Genomic DNA, 19465 nt, shown 5'->3' on the forward strand with positions numbered 1-19465 from the left:
TTTGTGGCGTTGCGAGTCACGGATCCCGACTTCGTGCCATCCTCGCGAGGGCCTTGGCGTCTGAACCAGCGATTGCTCTAAAACCCGTGCGTCGTGGCACAGGTAGAACACCTCGTGGCACAAAATGCATCGGGCTTCGGTGCAGAGCGGCGGGATGACTATAAAATTGAAGTGAGCTAGTGTCTCCTGGCCTGGGGCAGGCGGCTGGCAAAGGGAGAAACGCGCGGCTATTGAAGTCGTGTCAGATACGATCCTCCTGTTCTTGTCGCTTGATCCCTGTGGTCCTGGGGCAGCCGCGGCACTTGTTGAGCTTCGAATGTAGCATCGCCACCTCCTTCGCCTCCGATGGGATGGCCTACGGGCTATCGCCCGCGCCGAAAAATGGGAATTAGAAACGTCGTGTTTGCGAAGTGTTTTGAAGTGTAGGTTAGCGCGATCAAATCCGCCGCTTTCGCCCGTAATAGATCCGCAATCAGGAGCTGTTGTGACCACGGCGGATGCTGTTTTGGACCCAGCGCGCCTGTTTTACGGTGCCCTATATACGGCAGAGGCAGCAACACCTGAGCTGCTTCCCCTCGAAGGGCCACGGGACTAACCCGCCGTGAGCGATTATCCTATTACCGAGGCCAGACTGTCTGAGGCACTCCGAACATCTAAAGGCAATCGCAGCCCAGGTTCGGATGGTTTACATCCATAATTCTACCTGAAGGTTTGGAAGCAGTTAGGGCAGCCTTTCACATCTCTTGTGAACATGCTTGTCAGGGGGGGGGGGGGTGATTACAGGAGGAGGGTGGGTTTGTCAGCGCCTCAAAAGGAAGGGCTAATCACTCTCCTGTGTAAGAATGAGTCGAGGAGCTCCAACATACGAGACTGGCGCCACATCACGCTGCTGAATTGTGACTACAAGTTGATTGCCAAGTGTCTCGCCCCAAGGCTCACAGATGACATCAATGCCATAGTCGGTCTGTACCCGGCGTTCTGTGTGCCTTTTCGTTCGGCGCAGCCGCACGGCTTTGCACTCAGGGGCTTGCTAGAATGGACCAACAGTAAAAACCTTTCCGGTTTGCTTTGCAGATTCGATCAAGAAAAGGCATTCGATACAGTTAGCCACGCGTATATTCTTCAAGCTCTCGCCAACGCGGGCTTAGCAGACAACTTCTAGGAAATGGTTCGCGCTTTGTAGAATGGGCCAACTTCGGCAATTTCAATCAACGGCCGCCTCGCAGATAATTTTCCTATCAATCTTGGTGTAAGGCAGGTCGGTCCTGTCAGCGCTGTCCTATATGTTTTGGCTATCGGGCCTCTCTTACAGAGATTCTCGTCCGATCCCCGTATAGGTAGTTTCCCTCTGCCGCCGGGTGCCCTGCGTGTCAACATTTTCGCTACGCCGATGACCTGATGATCGTCGTGGCAGACGAGAGATCTGTTTGCTTTGTGCTGAACGTGATCGCTGGGTGTGACAGGGCCAGGGGGGCGCGGCTCAGCACCGCCGAGTGTTCGGTGATGTACTTTCGGGACGCACCACCGCAACCAAAACACGGGTTACCGGTGGGTGCAGAGGTAAAGATCCTTGGCGTTCACTTTTCCGCATCTGGTCCTGCCCCTAGTCACTAGCACCGGGCGCGAACTAAGCTACAAATATAGGCTGGTAATTTCGAATCCCTGCGCTGCCCAGTGACCGCTCGGGCTTCGATCGCGTGGACTTTGTGGTTTTTGCGCTATTGAGTTAAGTTGCGTCAATCATGACCGCGCCCGCGCAAACCAAATTGGAGGCGGAGCGGATCGTGTTTCGTTTTCTCTGGGGCGGCAAGCCGGACAAAGTCAAGAGGCATATAGTATAACGGCCGCCCAGAAGTAAGGGAGGCCTCGTCCTCACCGATGTGGGAGGTCTAGCAACAGCACTGCACGTAAAGTGGATGCTAGCGGCGCTGGGCTGTTACATTCTGCTAACCACCTGTCTCGCGTCTTACTTTCTTAGTACTCGTCTCTGTTTGTTTATGCAGAGTTCCATCCGCAACAACGTCGTCCGCGCCAGTACGCCTTCACGGTTCTATAATGGTGCAGCTAACGCCCTATAATGGTGCAGCTAACGCCCAGCTAACGCCCTCGTCCCCACTTCCAGGGGATAAAAGGGGAAAAAAGGTAGGTCGGCCCCCAGCTATGCTGATTCTGCAGCCGTGCACCGCAATCTCAAGCTGCGCCATTTTTTGCCTTGTAGAATAAAAAATGACAATAGTACCTTTGAAATCGTATAGTAAGATGTGCGCATACTCATACGCCCCTTGTGCTCACACTCTAACAAGCTCGAAAGCCGACTTCACTGTCATAATACCTATCTGCGGTGGTGCAGCCTTTACAGGTCCCGAAGTTCTTTTTCTTCGCATTTTTTTGCTAACGCCACCGAAACTACGTCAAGCTGAATGAGCTACACTGCTAATAAATTATGCCAATTGATATTGCTTTAGACATCGTGAGGTAAAAAACACCCCCCGCTTGCAGAAAATGTACAGTCCACCCGTATAAACAGGTACAAAATGCCTCCAAAGTTGGAGGTCTCTTGAACTTTTTTTTAGTTGGCGATGTTTTCTTACACGTTTTTTTCGTAAACCCTTTTTTCTTGAAGCCGTTTATCGTAGTTTCGAACACCCTAATTTGTAGCTTTACACCTTTCTGAAAAAGGGTGTTGAAATAAAGAACCCCCTTTTCGAAGCCTGTTGAGCTGGCGGGGAAGATTTGTTTGGTATTTAAAAAAAATTCTTTAAGGTATAGAACATAAAAACTACCTCGTAATTAAAAGGTTTTCGCAAATCCGCGTGTTGATTTGTATATAACTCATAGTAAAATTCATACTCCCAAAATTAGTGCTAAACTATCTATTTTTGCGACAAGCCATCCGACTCGATCGGGGGGCTTTGCTCTGCTGGATATAAAAGCAAGAACAGCGCCTGTACTACCAAGTAAGTAAGCACTTCCTGTACCGCTTGCATCCAGTTGGTTTTATTGCTTAATTCATTTGTGTTCCAACTGTACTTGCACGTATTGACTGTTTGTGTTAAACACTGCGCGTTCCGCCGATTCACATTGCCACTGCGCACGCCATCACCTTAAAAAAAAAGGTGTGAGGCTCAACACCCCTTTTTAGGGCGTTGAGCATTCTTAACACCGTTTCCTAAGGGTTTTGACCACAACAGCCTTAGCCATGTGTTAGCCATGGGACAAGATTTTTACAGCCTTTTCGGCCAGAAAGGGTGTAAAACATTTAGTGTGCTCCTCACTTGCAAGAGTACACGCTCACGAACCGCAATCTAAAATAGATATTAATCCTTGCAGATTTTCTAGAGCCCCTTAGGGCATCCCTCCAATGGCTGTTGGCGAGCGGGAATCTTGTTTTCTACAGCAGACGCAGTCGTGCACCTGCGGGATTAGTTCCGGCGCAAAACAGTGCAGCTTGATTGTTCGGTGGGACGGCCCAGTCCACGATGCACATCTTCTTGGATTTCGAATCCCGCAGGCCCTCCTACGAAAAAATTGCGCAAGTATTCGATCTCCCTGGCATCCCGTATGAGACAGTGCGGTTCCTTAACCCACTCCCGCTGCGAAGTAATAAATCAGTTTGTTATGCTCCTTGGGGAATGTTCTTAACATGTTTGGCTGGCACGCTGCGCCGTCACTCACTCTGGCGGCGACCAGGCCTCCATGAAGTACTTGCACAAGTGCGGAAAAAGGCGTGGTTTCACCTGCAAAGAGATCTGCGGTGGCTTGGGGCCCAGGGCTTCATCTCCACCTTGTATTCACCGGCAGTAATGTTTGAGGAGGCCAGGGGAACAATTTCGGTGAACTACTAATGCTTCTCCTTTTTTGCCGAATATCATCTCGTAGGTATCGCGTTAGTAATGTTTTTTCCCTTATCACCCAGGCACGAAGAGATGGTAGACCATCGCCTACCTCCCCACAGAGATAAGGGCCGCCACTCAGAAAAAAAAACTCTCTACCGGGAAGGGGGTGGGGGACGGTGGAGGGGGGAGGACGGGGCTTACACTGAGTGGCGTAGTTGGATGATGATCGGTGGATGGGTCTTGTAGCTCTGGAACGCGGCACTCCGGTGCGAACGCCCCCCTCCCCCCTCACCATCTGACAACGGTAAGTAAAGGATAAATAACGTTGAATGAATGTGGGCCAGGGCGAAATAGCAACCTTGAAGTAATCAAATGAGATTTACTGCACTTAGCTCGTTATTTTATTCTAGTGTAAGAGCATTCGGTGGTTTATGCCTTGAATGCACACTTGGTTTATGTGGCGCGCAGCATTGTAAGGCCGCGATAAATAGTGATCACCTCAAGATGTTTAACGCACGTCGAAATTTGGACACTAGGGTGTTTTTTTATTTTGACCTCATCCGGAAAAGCGGCAGCCGAACATGCGTCCTTGGTCTCAGAAACACAACGGCTTATCTACTAAGCTGCCGCAGCAGGCAGTCGACTGGTAGGTTTTCCTTGTCTCCACCGGTACGAGCCCAGCAAGGAGACCTTGGGGTGAGCGGTAACTCCGTGCACGGGCTGGAAAATGTGTGAATATCACCGTCACATGCACTCTCTGAGGTGAGAACTCAGGTTTGAAAAGGAGTTAGACATCCTGGATAGGATCAAACACGCTGGCCGCATTCCCTTCCCTTTACACATAACCTATACCCTTTCCCTTTACCCCATTTTCTCCTATGTCCTAGGTAAGGTCAGGGGGTTTTCCCGGGCCCGTACTAAAGAATGTGGGGCGCTGAATAGCATTTTCAAAGTTTTTAATCTCCAGCCTCAGGTGGTCAAGCGTTTACTCTCAATTTGGTCTATTCATTTATTTACAGTTTGGCATAAATGGTTGTACTTCGTGCAGTACCGGATGAGACTTCCGATTTATATTCTTCTGTCTTATCTACTCAATCTGGCATCGAACTAACCTGGCCGGTGCACGAGTGCTGCCTGTGCATGTTGGAGTATGTGGAATAAATACTGAAGGCAAGAAGCGCCCACTTTGTGAAACCACAGTGAAAAATGGCTTTTGTCAGCCTTTTTTATTAAAACGGGCTAATTCCACAGAATTGCTGGGCCGCAAGAGCGAAAATATTTTTGTGATCTTCATCCTTGTTTCTCTGGCGGCATCGAATTCGTGAAGCCGAAGTTTGAGGAAGTTGCTCTCAGCTGCTGGAACACTGTCGTATTCATTTTCACGTATTGCGGGCATTATTAAAGGCGATGGTGTTCTTTTGGCTAACTTAACGGGGATATATAGGTCTCTGTGTTTTTTACTAGCAACATTTCTTTTTTTTTCTACAAATGCTAATCTTTCGTCCCACCGTTTTTCTTCACTAAGAAACGGGCCGAGGAAAAGGATACTGGCCAATACGACATTTGAGCGCAGCCCAAACTGCAGTGTCTTCTCGGCGACCAAGGTGCCTAGCTGCTGCTTTGATGCTGCGGACCTGTGCAATCTGCTTCGCTGGTGCTGAGACTGCACGGGTTGGACGTTTAGCGGCAGTTGCACACGAAGAGGCCTGGCCCTCGGCGACCACATCATGGCGAGTGCTACTGCGGTGTTATATCCTTGCGTGTCGCCGGAGAGGAGCATTTCCAGTACGGTTCTTTCGACATACGGCCCTCTTTCTCCCACTTTCACCATTCCCTCCTCCAATTTCCTAATTAAATATTAACTGCAAAACAGGAGGGCAATAAGAAAAGCAGAAAGGGGGGCAGTGTCACAACTAAATCTTTTATAAAAAACGGTAGATATATAAATTTTGACCGAGCAGTTCACGTGGCACTGCGCGCATGCTAAAAAAGAACGCTAACTTCGACAAAACCGGGAAGGAGAAAAAAGGACGTTAAGAGAAATTTGGATATTAAGAAGCTTTTCTTATGCCCTGTATTTAGGGCTTAGTTAAGAGTACTCGTTAGGGTAAGAAGAATCCACGCCTGGCAGGCGCATCCGTCGCCTGGCGTTTTAATATGGGAGACTTCTAGTTATTACCGGTTTTAATAACTCCTCTCCCTTGGTAAAATAGCGGCGACCGCAAACGCTGGTAGGCTGCACGTGCTTCAACCGCCTTCATGGCAGTGCTGTGATAACTTGGAGGATGAGTCACTACCCAGGAACAGGTCTTGTTCCATGAGCCTCTTGTTCACACAACGCGCACTTTCTCGCACGTGAGTCCCAACTTTTAAACAACTCGTACTCTACATGGTAAGTAGTGTCAGACGGTTTTAACAGCGGATATGTAGCGGTCATCAGCCCGATTGCCTTGTATCAAGAACGGAACGGGCCACACATCTCATTTAGCTTAAAAGGACACTTAAAGGGGCACTGACACAAAATTTTGAAGGCGAGATAACTTCGGAGATAGATTGGTGGGAACACATATACATCATCTGCAAAATATCAGCGGCGAATACAGCCTAGAACATATTTAAAATCAATTTTGAAGTGTGCGAAACGCAACCGAGCAGCCAGCAGAGGACCACGCGCAATTGTAAATAAACAACATCCAAACACGTCACGAGTTTGTGTTTGCCGCTTCCGCACTACCGGCGTTTTTTGCCGGCTCGCCTGGCTCACCGCTCCAATCGGAGGGCCGGAGGGCGGAGCTTCTGCTCTCGAGAACGAACGACTCGATCGTTGGCGGCGGAGGCGCCGTGATTTCGTCAGCTAATCGGGCAGCTGGCCGCGACCAAAGTTCTACAGCGATTCCAGGCACTCTGTTTCTATTACTGTTTATTACCATTGGATGCGAAAATGCGCCAGAGGCACGAAAAGCTCACTGATCTAGCCGCACGGTCGCTGTGCAGGCGGCGGCCACGGCCGCGAAGTGGCCCAGGCCGGCGCAAGTACCTCGAGTGATAGCTTGTTACCGCTGCACGAAATTGTCCCCAAGTCCCGACCATGGTGGCTTACATGAGAAAGGAGTTAATGATGCGATGGCTGGTTGCATTAAAAATTGTCATCTGCACCGATTACGAGAGCGGCACTCGAATATCCGCCGCAGTGCTGAGCCGAACACATCTGTAGGCGGACCTGTAGGCAGACCGGCCGGCTGCTCCCAGCGCGCGCCTTGCCACCCACCGTCTCGAGCGTCGCGCGTCGTTCTTTAGCCGCGGTAGCATTTGCACTCGCAGCGCCTGCGTCACATCCACGGTCGCTTTTTAATTAAGCGCCTCACGAGATCAGTACGTGGGGGCATTCGCAGAAACTGCCGTCGATGCGGATTCGACAGTGCTATGGCGGCTCTGCTCTGTGATATCCCTCCGACGGTCACGTGGTCAGCTTTGTTCACACAAAATCCACAAAATCCATCGTTTCGCGGCACTCGCTGAAACCGAAACTGCGACTGGCCGCATTGAAAATGCCTCTAATTAAACAACCGTCGCACGCTGAAGCAAATGAGGTTTCTACAGGTTATAAGTAGGTCACTAGCTACTTATCGCAACAAAAAAAACAAGATGCAAAATTTTTGTGTCAGTGCCCCTTTAAGTGATGAGCAAACATTGCGGGATTAAAAGCGCAAATTGTAGTCTGGAATCCACAGGCCATGTTTCGACAACTCTGAGTGCATTTACGTGAAATTATCTAGTACAAAACTCAATTCCAAAATGCTGTCCTCCTCTCTGCAACTTCGCCCATTTTCTTTGACGTTTTCCTGTGACGTCACGATGAGATGACTTGGCTTCACTGCGCTACTCCACAGCTCACCGACCTTCCGACAGAGTCGGCCGAGCATTTCTGGTACAGTGGCCGCCGACGGCCGCCGACGGGTAGTCGCAATTTGTTTGCTCATTTGAAACTGAGCCAAGCACGCTTGTGAATTAAAAGAATGTGTGTTTCTTGAGTTTACACTGTATCAAGCTGCAAGCCCAGGTCACTCCACACAAGCGCTGTGCGAGCGCACATGCGATGCTTCACTGACTAGTACGCAAGAAGGAAAATCTAAGGCCACTTCAAGGCTGGAGAAGTCAGCGAAGCCATTATAGGTACTAAGAAAATAAATAAACTGAAACTTTTACCATACAGCGTAAAACTAAGGAGCAGGAAGCACTTTTTTGCGCTGGGTGGACAAGCAAGCGCTCTGCCGCACCACTGCGTATCTGCGAACACTTTTCCGTCTAAGAAATGCAATTGCTAGACTTGAGATATCGTGGAAAATATGGGGACGCTTACTGCACAAGCGCTATACAACAAAAAATCACTAAGCTGCTTGAAACGCTGAAACAAAATAAAAGTGTAAGCTGGTTATACACTATATACTTTATATTTCCGCTGTCGCCAGGGCTGGCACGCGTGGCCGAGTTGTCTCGAGCGCTAGGAATGATATTTTGTAAGTGCCAACTTTGAATCCCCGAGGGAACTTTTTTTAAGGTGTTTTTTTCCGTATTCGGTTGATGTTTTCTATACTGAGTTCACCATTTTTGGGCAGTAACGTTCACTGCTCCAAGAGCGAGTTCGCAGAACGCGCGCAGACTGACACGGACGCGCTAGCCAGTTCTTGTTGTCGTGCTGGTACCATAACCACCGACTGCTTGCGGGCAGTGGGCACAGGCCTAAATCAGGAGACCCTTGGCCTGGTGCGAACGCAATTTTTACGATACAGGCATGAGTGAGGGTAGCTCTAATTATCGGGGGAAAGCGCATAGAATTTGGGCTTCTGTGGTGACGCGAAGGGCGTTCATCCACTGCGTAGGCCTCGGCTAGTGATCGCTACGATTCCAAGCCGTCCTAGGAGGCTTATCTTAGGGATTTTCCAACCGACAACACGGCAGAATCGCGGTATGGCGATTATTGAGTTATAGAGAATGTCCAACAGACAACGTCGGATGTCAAGCGCTTTGTTTTACAGAACCGAAACCGAAACTCGTTTGAATGCAAATCGTTGGCATCGTCCAATCATGTTGCATCTCCTCCTGTCGTCACCGCATTTAGTTGGTGCGGCCGCTGCGGACCGCGCATGATAGTTTTTCTTCTTTCGAGCTTCATAAAATAGTTACCGACTTTTCAACTGTATAAATGATGAATAGTGTGTTAATTGGAGTGAATATACGCAGTGCAAGCAAAAACAAGAGATTGAAAAATTCATTTCAGTTTCCCTTTAATTGGTGCCGAGGAAACCGTCCTTATTCCGTAGCGCGCTCCAGCGTTTGCAGTCCATCCAACGTCACAAGGCCGCATCACGTGGCTAATCAGGTGGCCGCAGCTTTAATGTCTATAAACAAGGGGCAATTTTGGGAACGCCGATGGAACTGCATGTTCGTGATGAGTCTACTGACGTAAAAGACAAGAAAAAAATCTTTGGCGATACCATACGTGCACAAACTGTCGAATGGGCCAAATATACGAGATAAAAAAGGTTTTTAAGGCACCAATTACGTTTTATAAAATGCCTGCCCAATGCCGGTAAAGCGTACACGGCAATGGTGCTGACGACCACCATGAATGCGCAGGAGTGGGGTTGTGTAGGTGCCTAGGAGTTGTTTACATGTTTCCTCGCGCGTGTGCGAACAGGTAGGGATCCCACAGTGGGTGCCTTGTAAAGGTGATGCTGCTAGAGCACGAGCTGTCCCTGGATAGGGATTCACAGTCACAGTTGTCAAAACAGTGCCCCGACTGCCGTTAAGGCGGTGGAAGTACGCGTCACTCTATTAGCAAGAGAGAGAAAATAGTTAAACCGGGAATAATTAGAACGCGTCCAGTTAAAGGCTAGGCGATGTATGCGTGAACCAGCCCACAATCATGTCTACCTTAAAAAATTGGCTCCACTACACGCTGTGAAGGTGGTTAGAAGGAAAAGCTTTAAACGACACCTACAAGAATTGTGCATGCGACGTCACTTGAACTCACACACGCGGCTCCACAAAGAGCGAAACCGGAGATTCGCCCAGCCTTTACCTGGAATTCGCGGGAGCGGTATCCCGAACGCAGCATCGTAGGCCGCGGCCGGGCATTGTGGCGGACGCCGGCGCTGTAGCCCAGCCGTGGGTCGGCATAAAGAAAATGGAGAGGCGGGTCTTTCGAACAGTGAGACAGCGGACCCTAGTTATCCCGATGTGCAAGCTTGGGGCTACACCACCACGTGACAGAAGCGCAGCAACCTAAACAATTTGGCATGTTAACTTAGCGATTTCCACTTATACCGATTTACACTAGTTGTTTAGTAATTATCAGAATTGCGACAAAGCTGAGAGATTTCTTATAGCCGCTATTGATCAGAACCTGTTGCTGCTTTCGCCTTTTGTAATAGTTGTTAATAAACAACAGAATTGGTATTCACCAATATTGAAAACGAAGAAAATGGTTTCCGATTCTTGGCAAGCAGTGCTAAAAAGGTAGCGTTTCTCTTGCGGCCAGATGTGTGTGGGGTCTCTAGATATTATTTTCCCGCCGTGCAAACCAATCCTTAACGTATCTTTGCTGTACGACCACTTAATTCCGTCGCCTCCAGTTTACCCTGTATGTGCTGTCGAAAAGGTTATGAAGCCGCTCAAATGTAGCGCGCAATGGATGCCAAGCACGACAGAACAGGCCAAAAACAACCATCCCTAAAGAAGACCAAGCTGTCCCTCCAACGCGCCCCCTGGTGCGAGGAGGCAGCTGCCCGCGGGGAACACTGGGTCATAGCGCCATATTGCCCCACCATCTACACTGTGCTCCGGGTGTATAAACGGCCCTCCTCCTCTCAAGCCACGTTTGGAGTTTCTTGTCCCGTACTCCACGGAGGAATCGTTGGCTGGCAGATGTAAAAAGCTTTGCTTTAAAAGCGTCGTCCTAGCTGCGGATCACACGTAGCCCCAAAGGAAACCCACACAGATAACCAGTGTTCTTCGAATAATCGCGTCTTTGTCCCCCTCCTTTATTTTTATTGGGAATTTGGTGCTTCCGGGTTACAGGGATACAGTTTAACCTGAAGCGCTAACGTCAACACTTGTACATCTTCGGTTTTTCAATGGCAGATTTAGTTGTGATACTCGGGCGTTCGTGCCCTGTTTTGTCCTCAGCCTGTTCGGCAGTTTGAATTTATTCATCAAAGCTTTAAACTCGGCCAGCTTTCCCTGATTACACCTTCCTGCGCACCCAATCTTCGGTGTCCTCCTCTTTCCTCATTCTCTCGGTTGCAATTAGGCTGAGTGCGACGCACTCCTCCTTAACACACTAGCGGGTGCTTAAGAGCTGCGCTTTAGAATGAACTGCGGCAATTGTTGTTACGTGCTTACAGCATAAGGACGAAAAAAAACATCTCCCGAGTATGAGCGGATTATAAAGATTGTTTGTAAAGAGTGTTTCTAAGAGTGTTTGTAAAGAGGTGATAGTTCCACTGTCTGTTACATGAAAATTGGAGATTGGATTTGTTGTTATGTGAAGAAATGTCAAATAGAACGTAAATTAACCGGTTTCAGAGAGACCATGATGATGATGGTTGGATGTTAATGGCGCAAGGCCAACTAGGGCAAAGAGCGCCAAAACAGTGGTTAAATATGAGAGGTGAGAACTTACACTGAAATCAGTAAGCAAGAACAAAAGTAAAATCAATAAAATACAGTGAGGATGGCTGGTGTAAAGGGCCAGGTTTTGATGGTGCGTGGCATGAAATAAAGCTTTAAAAAACTACGCGTGATAGGAAATGAGATGTAAAAACTTGGTGTCAGTGAGAAACTTAAAAGTGCGTTGCACAGGAATCACGGGATCATCCGCTAGAAAGAGTGCTGCAAGTAGTGGAATGTGTTGTCTGTAGAGTTGAGGGAAGTGCTTGCGTCTTTTTGTCTGGAGTGCTTTGCATGTAATGAGGATGTGAAGTACGGATAGGCCCACCCCACACCTGCTACACAGGGGTCTTGGAGATCCGGTGAGCAGATGGGAGTGTGTCGCGTGTGTGTGGCCTATCCGTAATCTACCTAGGGCAACTTCGATGAATCTGTTGTGTGAGTCACTAGTGTATTGTCCTAAGTGTGGCTTTACTATGTGTAACTTGTTGTCTGTCTGTGTATTCCAGTCGGCTTGCCATGTTTTGCGAAGGTGTTGTCGGATGTGTGGCTTGAGGTCAGTGTAGGGTATTGTTGTTATGTCCACTGTGTTTGCAAGTGCAGCAGTGGCGGCCATTTCATCTGCGGTCTCATTCCCCGCGATTCCAGCATGGCCTGGAACCCAGCACAGGATTAGTTGAAAATTATTTGCATATATAGACATTATGAAATTAAAGACAAGATTGACAATGTGGTTTTTCTTGGGTCTGTGTGAAGACAATGCACGTACAACGCTCAAAGAGTCTGTGAAGATGACGGACTTAGGAATTCGTTTTTTAAGAATGTGCTGAACGATGAGTAAAATGCCATATGCTTCTGCAGAGAAAATAGTGGTGTGTACACTCATGGTTCTGCAAGCAATAAAGTTGGGACCATGAGCGGCGCACGACACTGTAATTGAAGTTTTCGAGGCATCGCTATAGAATTCGGCCCATTTATATTTATCCTGAAGCGACAAGAAATGCTGCAGAATTGCAGCTCTCGGAACCCTGTTTTTATCTATTTTCATAAATGAAACATCACAACAAACAGGCTGCAGTTGCCATGGTGGTATAACGTCAGAAAATGATGATGATGTACAGACATCTAAAAACCCAACGGAAAGACCTGAAGCTTCCTCTCTCACCCTCAGAGAGTAGGGCAAAGGAACAGATGGACGATTTGAGAATAGCTGGGTTGTAGATGTATCGTTGAGGACAGGTTTAAAAGGATGGTTATTGAATGATGAGACCTTAAAAGCATATAATAAATCTATGTACATTCGTTGATGTTCCAGGCACCATTTGTTACTTTCAGCGTACAGACTCTGGACCGGGCTAGTGCGGAAAGCACCACACGCAAGGCGCAGGCCCAAATGGAGAACTGGGTCAAGCATTTTTAGTGCTGTTTTTGATGCCGACCCATACACAACAATACCGTAGTCTAGCCGAGACCCGACTAAGGCGGTAAAAACGCGAAGAAGGAGTTCTTTGTCTGCACCATAGGACTGGTGGGAGAGGACTTTGAGAATGTTTAGTGTTTTCAGGCATTTATGTTTAAGTTGTTTGATTTGTGAAATGAACGTGAGTTTTTCATCAAATATGACACCTAAAAACTTGTGCTCCTTTTTTACAGGGATAGAAGCGTGATGAAGGGTGATCTCCGGGTCTGCCTTAATCCCGCGCTTGCGGGAGAACACAACACAAGTACTCTTTCCAGGGTTCAGTTTAAAACCGTTTGTGTCCGCCCAGCCAGCAAGTTGGTTCACCCCAAGCTGGACTTGGCGTTCACAAACTGAAAAGTTACAGGACTTAAAAGATATTTGAATGTCATCTACATATATAGAACAGGAAATGGTTGGTGGCAATGCCTTCCGAAGTGAGTTCATCTTAACAATAAACAGTGTGCAGCTCAAGATACCGCCTTGAGGGACGCCATTTTCCTGCACGTATACATTCGAAAGGGCACTGCCAACCCTCACTCGAAAGGTCCTTTCCGACATGTAGCTACTGAGCGTGTTCAGCATGTTGCCGGAAACACCAAACGACTTGAGGTCACACAAGATGCCGTACCGCCAGGCCGTGTCATAGGCCTTCTCCATATCGAAGAAGACTGTTATACAATACTGCTTATGAATGAAGGCATCTTTTATATATGTTTCCAATGCAACCAATTGATCATTGGTGGATCTCCCAGCCCTGAAGCCAGCCTGGCAGCTGTCGAGAAGACCATTGTACTCTAAGAAGTACATGAGTCTCCTATTGATCATCTTCTCGAACAGCTTACACAGGCAGCTTGTGAGGGCGATGGGACGATAACTTGCGGGAGAGGAAGGGTCCTTCCCTTCTTTCAGAAAGGCCACTACAATGGCCTCCCTCCATGACCCTGGGAGGTGCCCCGAAAGAAATATTTTGTTGTAGAGGTGAAGGAGGGTTTCAAGTGTGTCTGTGTGCAAGTATTGAATCATAGTGTATGTAATGTTGTCTGCGCCTGGAGCTGAAGGTTTACAAGTACTAAGTGCGATCTTCAGCTCATGCAGTGAGAAGGGGGTGTTATAAGATGAGGTCGACTTATTACTGTCTCGTAAGGACTTCTTCTCACAGGATGTTTTGTGTTTTATGAAAGTGTTGGTGTAGTGCACTGAACTGGACACATGTTGGAAGTGTTGTGCGAGCGTGTCAGCCTGGTCTTCCAGTGTGTCCCCTGTTGTACTAACCAGGGGCAGGCTGTGTGTCTGTTGTCCTTTTAGTTTATGTATTCGTGTCCATACTTTTCGCGTGTCAGTGTAGGAGTTGATGGAAGTGAGGAAGGTGCGCCAACTTTCCCTTTTCGCCTCACGGCGCACTCGCTTCCCAAAAGCCTTGGCCCGTTTAAACGAAATGAGATTATCTGATGTGGGGTACCGGCGAAGGACACCCCACGCCTTGTTCTGGGCCTCTCGCGCCCGCCTGCAGTCCTCATTTCACCACGGCCTCCTCTGGTTGCGCGGGGCACCAGAGGCGTGGGGAATGGACTTTTCGGCGGCGTCGAGGATGTGCGCTGTGACGAGTTGGGCGGCTTCCTCCACGTGTAGGTGTTTTATGGATGTGTGGTGTAGTTGAGATGTTTGTGTGAATGTGCTCCAGTTTGCTTTTGATTCATTAAACCTTTTATGGGAAGATGGACTGCATGGGCCTTTACCTATATATGCTAGGGAAGTGGGGAAATGGTCACTACCATATGGGTCAGTGCCCACGCCCCACTCAAGATATGGAAAGAGAATTGCAGAACCAATAGCCAAGTCGAGATGTGAGTATGTATTATGTCCTAAGTTATGGTATGTAGGCTGCTTTTTGTTGAAAAGGCATGCTCCTGAAGATGTAAGAAATTTCTCTATCAGGCGACCTCGGGCATCCGTTCTGGAGGAGCCCCAAAGAGAGTTGTGTGCATTAAGGTCGCCTGTTAGGATGTAGGGTTCGGGCAGCTGGTCGACCAGCGCCTCGAAGTCAGAGCTGGAAAGTGCATAATCAGGACGAATGTAAATTGAGCATACCGTTACCAACCTATGAAAAATTATTGTGCGTATTGCTACAGCCTCAAGGACGGTGTTGAGAGTGATAGGATGGCATGCTAGGGATTTTCGGGCTATTATGGCTACACCGCCCGAAGAGTGCGTGCAGCCAACCCTATCCTTTCTGAATACCATGTACCTATTTAAGAAATTTGTGCGTTTAGAATTCAGGTGGGTTTCCTGGAGACACATGATACTTGGCTGACTGGCATGCAGAATCTCATACACATCGTCAAGATTTTTAAGGAGGCCTCTGCAGTTCCATTGGATGATGTTTTCTGTTCCCATTATTTAAGTTTAAGAATAACTGGAGTGTGTGTATGTGTTCATGTGTCGTCTTTCGGGGCTGTTACTCTGGGATTAGGCTTTTTAGGCCTGTCTGTAGGCTTGGAAGTCGGTGGCCGCTCCTTGCGCTGCGTTGCAGGCAGGAACGGCCCGACATCCATCTCGTCGTCGGATGTCCGAGGGGTGCCCGACGGACCGGGCCCCCCGGACTTGGCCCCCCCTCGGGAGCCCTTCGTTTGAGCCGCCACCGCCGAGGGCGTCCGGGGCACCAGAGGTGGCACGGGCGGTGCGGTGACGGTGGGAGCCGGTGCGGGGCCCGTGGTGTCCATCACCTCGGTACCCTCCAACGGACTGGAGGACGGGGAGACAGAGGCGGGAGCGGCACCGGTCCCGACAGAAGTGGTTTGCACCACAATCGCTGCTGCCTCAGCAAGCGGCGTGGTGCCGGGTTGGGCTGCGTGAGGCAACCCAGGGGGGGGGGGGGGGGGGCGGGAGTGGGACCAGGTCAGCCTCGCTGAACTGGGTCCCTGTGGAAACCAGACGCCGCTCTGCCCCCCGGCGAGCCGCGTCTGCGTACCTCCCCAGAGGGAAAGAGGCAAACCTCTTTCGCGCCTCTGGGAAGGTGATGTTCTCCGTGACCTTGATGTTAATTACCTTTTTTTCTATTTGAAATTTTTCACACTTGCGGGAGTAGGCTGCATGCGCCCCCCCGCAGTTCACACAAGAGAGGGTGTCGGATGTACAGTTGTCACTCGGATGCACACGTTGCACACGTGCACACGTGTGCAACGTGCAACACGTCGTTCGGCCACGGCAGGAGTTTGTACCGTGCCCGAACCGCTGGCACTTAAAACAGCGCCGCGGGTTCGGGATGTAGGGACGGATGGAGCAACGGATAAAACCTGCATTGATGTGTTGTGGCAGAACTGCGCGGTCGAAAGTCAAGATAATGTGTTTGGTGGGAATCCCCTTGTCGTCTCTGCGGATAATGATGCGTCTCACGGCAGTGACGCCCTGATCCTTCAAGCCGGCAAGGAGATCCGCATCCGTTTCGTTCAAGAGATCAGTCTCGGATATCACACCTTGCGAGCTGTTGAGGCTCCGATGGGGTGTGACCCGGATGTCGAGATCAGCCAGTCTAGTCTGAGCTAGAAGCTTCGTGGACTGCTGCTTGTCATTTACCTCGATTAGTAGTTCACCAGACCTTTGTTTTTTGCACTTATATGATTTTCCTATTATGGCTTCAAGATATTTTGCGGTCAAGAACACTGACTGAGATGCAAGAGGGTGGGTTGGATTGAGGGACTCCATGACAAGAAATCGAGAGTAATGATCTGGTGCAGGAAATGTTAAAGATGGCAATTGGGGAAAAGATACTTCGGTGCGGCCCCTTTTCAGGGACCGATCACGTTTGGGGGGGGGGTTGAAAATGCCATATAGCATAGTATAAAAGCAGGGAGACGGGGGTACTTTCTTCTTTGACCTTACCCTGGTAGCCAAAGAGGTCCCGGAGCTCCCTGCCTGGTGAACAGACAGGGAGCCCATCCGCCGGAGCTTGACCTGGGCTCCGACGGCCACCGTTCGTGGTTTCTAACCCTCCACCTATGAACACATCGCCACGGTTGGATCCAGCTTATGTTTGGGGGCTCGGGGTCCGCGGTATCGCCAGTACCGTCACCAAGATTGCTCAAGGTGCCCCGTGCGGGGTCAGAGAGACCAAGAAAAAGGCAAACAAACAAAATTATGTTTGCTCCAGCTGTCGTAGGCCGAAAGATAGTGAAAACGCCGTGCAAACGCAACAAATGCAATCTAGCAATTCTCTTTTGGATGCACCACGGTAGGAACAATACGGAAGAGAAAGGGCGTGAGTGGTGGGAAGAGGAGATAAAGGATCATCTTCGTGTCATTCCCGGCCGACAACTTATTATTAGGCGACATTTGGGTGAACACTGTAGACATGCTTGCCATGTTTAAGACATGTTGCCATGTTCAATGCCATGCTGAAGGTGTCGTCCATAAACCAAACTCTCTGCATGAAAGCCCACTTTACATGATTTGTTTATAAAACCCTTTCTGGGGTCGGAATCGAAGCTGCGTCCATCGCGTTATAAAGGCGATGTCCATGCTAATAGCCTATATCGGTATGGTCGAAGAAGTTTGTTCTCGCCTAGGTGAAACCAAAATTTTACATTGGTTCATTATGCGGATCCCCTGGCCCAATCAGAAAACGGCTCCCGTTGCAGAGCAAAGCGGTACGCGAATTTTTCCAATGGGAGCAATGCGTTGCACATGTAAAACGGCTTCATTTCAGTAAGTATGAAAGTGCAGCCGTCTGTTTAGAATGATCCCCTGAGAAAATACGCGCGTTCTATGTGAGAGGACCGTTGTGCGATTACCGGCATGAGCCGCGTCTACTCAAGCTTACTGGAGGCCTGCTACACCGGTTTCGAGTGAACGCTGACTACACCCGAAGCTTCTTATTTAGGCAGGACATAGCAGGGTCTCCTTTGTGTGCAAGATGTTCCATGACTAGCAAAGTTTGGCTCCTCTTACGCCACTTCCCTTCATATGCGGCTATTGGGAACAGCGTCGAAGGCATTTGCGTGACTACAACGGGGAATTGCAGTTGTTTTTTCCCACTTCCCCAGACCCTGGTGCAATCATCAAGAGTTAGTTCTGGTGATAAAATGTCCGTTTACTCTGCTTAAGAAATAGGAGCCGTGAGAAGTCCAGTAAACCCCTGATCATATACAATGTCAATATGTGTACATCTCCCCATCCTGTACAGTTACACAATGTTTTGCGTAGCGACATTTATCATTGACATACATTTGCGAAAGTCGGGATATGCAACCATCGTGCTGTACCCTCCTTGAGGACGAAACAGTAAAAACGCAAGGACTCGACGCAACATCCTTACGCCTAAATATCCTGAGTTTTTATGGACAGATTTCCTTCCCGATGTATTGCCTTGAAGCAATAATAAAGATGTACGGTGATACATTGCTATCCGTTTGTTTTATCAGAAGCTTTTTTTTTGTCCTACCACATTTTTACTACTAATAATGACCAACTGAAATCGATGACACCATGCTCTGGCAGAACAGAAGCACTAACATTTTCTTTACCTACCTCATACTATTTCACATTATTAATCAATTGACCGAAGCACGTCCTTTCGCTAGTTTATAAGAACACTCCGTTTGTTTTGTGCGTGTTATCCCAGCGTTCTTTACGTTGTAGTCTGCCGTCGTGATTTATTCTAATTGTGTTCTGCAGTATCTAACAACTACATCAGTCAATAAATCAAATATGTGACCTCGTTTTCTAGATAATGATTCAGCCACTTGTAATCTAAAGAAATGTCTTCATCCTGCTGCACACATAACAGATGCGCCTTACTAACACTCTAGATATGCAGTGTAGTTTTGCCTGTGGGAATTAAAGTTTCTGCAATGCTTAGCTATTTATAACGTTCCTTCGATGTGGGATCGCACAGTTTTGACATTTTAAGGTGAAAATACTAAAGGCGCCTTTAGCCAGTCACACGGCGTTGGCATCGACTTTCTGGAAGCGCAGAGCAAGATGACCGCCTTGTAATTTGGTGCATGATTTTGCGGCGTCCTGATTTCCTATTGGTTTTGAGCTTAGCGTGGTTACGAGCGCAGTCATCCTTCGACCTGTTGTACGCATTGGCCTGTTGTACTATTGTACCTGCTGGGTTTTTAAACTCAAATACTTGCGACCAAACATTTATGGACACCTTTGTGCTAGAATTCGACGAATCGTGCGCGTTACTGAAACCGATTACAGTCAGAATCGACTGCAGTTACTATTACCACGTAAAAGTAATCTAAAAAACTCAAGTGTAATCGATTTCTTCTCACGTTACTTTCCATACGACTCTTTTACTACCGTAGTGCATATATGGATATATCGTGCCACGAATACTGAGGCCGCCCATTAATCATGTCGGACAAATGGGTAATGTTGCGATGTTGCCATCCCACCGCTGCCACCAGTAGTTGCGTACGGCAAGGCATAGCCGAGCCGAGCTGCACTGCCGCCGACATGCGTGTGTTAGCGTGGTGAAGTGAGCGGCCAG

This window comes from Haemaphysalis longicornis, unplaced genomic scaffold (genome assembly GCF_048455015.1).
Source record: "Haemaphysalis longicornis isolate Haplotype H1 unplaced genomic scaffold, Haemaphysalis longicornis Haplotype H1 scaffold_8, whole genome shotgun sequence".
Lineage (NCBI taxonomy): Eukaryota > Metazoa > Arthropoda > Arachnida > Ixodida > Ixodidae > Haemaphysalis > Haemaphysalis longicornis.